Raw genomic sequence first — 2,813 nt, 5'->3', positions numbered from 1 at the left:
ATTTATGGAAGTGTCTGGTGGCGAGTCATTTTGGTACTATGAGAAGTGAAATGACCTGTATTGCTACTTGTGATTGAACCACCTGGTTTTCCCCATAACTGAATCTAGCACAAGCAAAGAAATGAGGAGGACTGATTAACAGGCATTCTACAGTGAGATTAATTTTACAGGAATGTCCGCGACCTTTATGGCCAAACATCTGGAGACCGAAGCTTCTATTTTGCTTTTTTGAAACCTCTGAGATACGGGCCTTCTTTTAAAAAAAGGGTGTGACCAGTATTCATCCTGTGCTAAACATGCAGTGCAGAACAGCCCTGATGAAAGATGGTGGGACAGGGAGAGACTAAACTCTCTGGAGTGGTTTGTACTCTTAAGAAGGCATTGTGTGCTGATGGGAGGGAACAAATGGACAATGGGCTTGTTTATTGTTGAAGTTGAACTGGACTCCATGGTCTCAGGTTGGGAGATGTAGGCGCCATAGTTACAATGAAACAATGGTATTTATTTATTTATATTACAGTGGTGACTTGTTTTGTTCAGTAGCCTTGGAGACTGGTGTATGGTTGTGAAGTCTGGTAGTGAGAACTACATGCCTCCATTTTACATGCACAAGCTGCTGCTGAACCATACGCTGTAGTGCCTAAACCTTTTCTCCCGAAAGATGCCGTTCATGCTACCTATCAGCCCTCTGAAAGATGCCATTCATGCTACCTATCAGCCCTCTGAAAGATGCCATTCATGCTACCTATCAGCCCTCTGAAAGATGCCGTTCATGCTACCTATCAGCCCTCTGAAAGATGCCGTTCATGCTACCTATCAGCCCTCTGAAAGATGCCATTCATGCTACCTATCAGCCCTCTGAAAGATGCCATTCATGCTACCTATCAGCCCTCTGAAAGATGCCATTCATGCTACCTATCAGCCCTCTGAAAGATGCCGTTCATGCTACCTATCAGCCCTCTGGCCTGTCGGTTCATTACCAGAGGGTAGATTTGTACAGTTCCTTTTTGATGCGCAAAGTTGTAATTTCGGTTACCTGTACAAAGGTGATGTCATTAGAATGCCCCCCCCCCCCCCCCCCCATATGTTCATTAAAAACAACCTTTCAAGAGACAGGCTTCATATTGCAAACCCAGGCTTGTGGCACTAATATTCATACACTCAGTTATGGCAGTAATGCAACGGATTTGTTTCACAAAATATTTTTTTAAAAGAATCTACGTTATAGCTGACTTGTGTCAGAACAGTGGTACACTATGGTCCGGGTGTACAGGATAACTGTACTGATGTCATAATTTGTGCTTCTAGAAGGAAGAATGAGAGTGCATGAAAACCTGCTCTTCTGGTTGTGTCTGGGTCAGCACCCAAAATAAAGCATGTCTCTGCTGATATTTCTTCCTGGCATTGTGAAATAAACTGACATTTGACAGCATTATTGTGATTATTCTGTGATTAATTTATTTTGAGAGAGTGAGTTTGAGAAGTGATGATTAAGTAAAATGTTTAATTCTGAATCCAACAGTCAGTACCCTTGTACAATGTGCAGCATTCTGAATACTGAACAAAGGTGGTATTGTGTGGTACAGCCCACTGCTTGACACTTAATACATTTTATGTGATTTAATCATTGTAATTCAAATGTACCATTATCAGTTAAATTCAAGTTAGTCAAACTGTAACCTGGCTGAATTAACCAATAAGTCAAAACCAACTCTCCCAGGCCTTATTTCAGAGAATAATCTAATAATAAGAGAGTAGTGAGTTAGAATAATAGATTAAAATTGAACATTCTTTACTGAATTTTGGCTCACTACTCATAATTTACAAAAAAACCTTCATTTGGAATTACCAGGGATAGACCTTGCCAGTTTCACCCGCTTCCAGTAACAAAAGAAAACGAGCTGCAAAAACACACAACTAAGGAACCACCACCCAAATAAAAAAGTGGAAAGCCTTTCTCCATCAAGGCCCCAAATCTTCCAATACCTTGCCCAGCAGGGCTTGAGGATGCTTGCCCTGATTGGATGATAACATGCTCAAGTGAAAGGAGGATCTAGGACTAGGACTGGCTTATCTAAAAGCTTCCAAATTTACATTATGTTGAAAGCAGGGCTAAGCACCATGATATTGTGAAAAATAATGTTTTTTCCCTCCTTTTAAAAAAGACCAAACATGACTGTGCATGATTAGCTATTGAATGCCACTACAAGATCTACTCAGGCTTTTAACAGCAGATGTGTTGGTTGCAGGCGATCTTTGTTAAATCCTGCGCAAAGTGTAATGTTTGTGCAAGAGTTGTACCACTTGAAACTGGAGCTGCCTACAAAACCATAAGCTGCACACTGGCATGGCTAAATATCTACAGTAAGACTTTGAATCGATGCTTTCAAATGAATGTCACAGATTGGCATTGAATGGAAACCATGATCCTTCTGGTATTCTGTGGCCTGACACCCCTATAGATACCTTTGTGTCATGGTGACTCTTCAGAGGTAGTTAGGTTCTCCAGGAGAGGAGACAACATGACACACATATTGTCTCTTGAAAGCCATAATATAGAAACTGTGTGAGGGTGTGTGTGCGTGACAGAGAAAGTGACCCAAATCACACAGCGAACAACAAAGGACTTCATTGGGGAGAAAAAGTGGAATGTTTTAGACAGGCCAAGTCAATCACCAGACCTTAACCCAATTGGAAAAGGAAAAGCATCACAAAAGAAAAATGCAACAGTTTGGTGATGTCAGTGGGTCACATGGTTGATGCAGTTATTGCAAGCAAGGGATATGCTTAACACTTAATATATTTTTTTTGTT

General features: G+C 41.0%; 1 protein-coding gene across 1 annotated transcript in view; it reads left to right on the top strand.

The window, feature by feature from the left end:
* The window catches only part of LOC133109888 (PRELI domain containing protein 3B-like), a 15,066-nt gene extending 13,634 nt beyond the window's left edge, over positions 1-1,432 (top strand). The window contains exon 6 of the mRNA XM_061219621.1: positions 1-1,432. This exon is cut by the window's left edge and continues 2,084 nt beyond it. The gene's annotated coding sequence lies outside the window, so the exon portion shown is untranslated.
* Positions 1,433-2,813: the final 1,381 nt, after the last annotated feature.

The sequence above is a fragment of the Conger conger genome, chromosome 14 (genome assembly GCF_963514075.1).
Source record: "Conger conger chromosome 14, fConCon1.1, whole genome shotgun sequence".
In the NCBI taxonomy this organism is placed as follows: domain Eukaryota; kingdom Metazoa; phylum Chordata; class Actinopteri; order Anguilliformes; family Congridae; genus Conger; species Conger conger.
The sequence above is the reverse complement of the archived record's forward strand: the minus strand, read 5'-3'. Positions and strand labels throughout refer to the sequence as shown.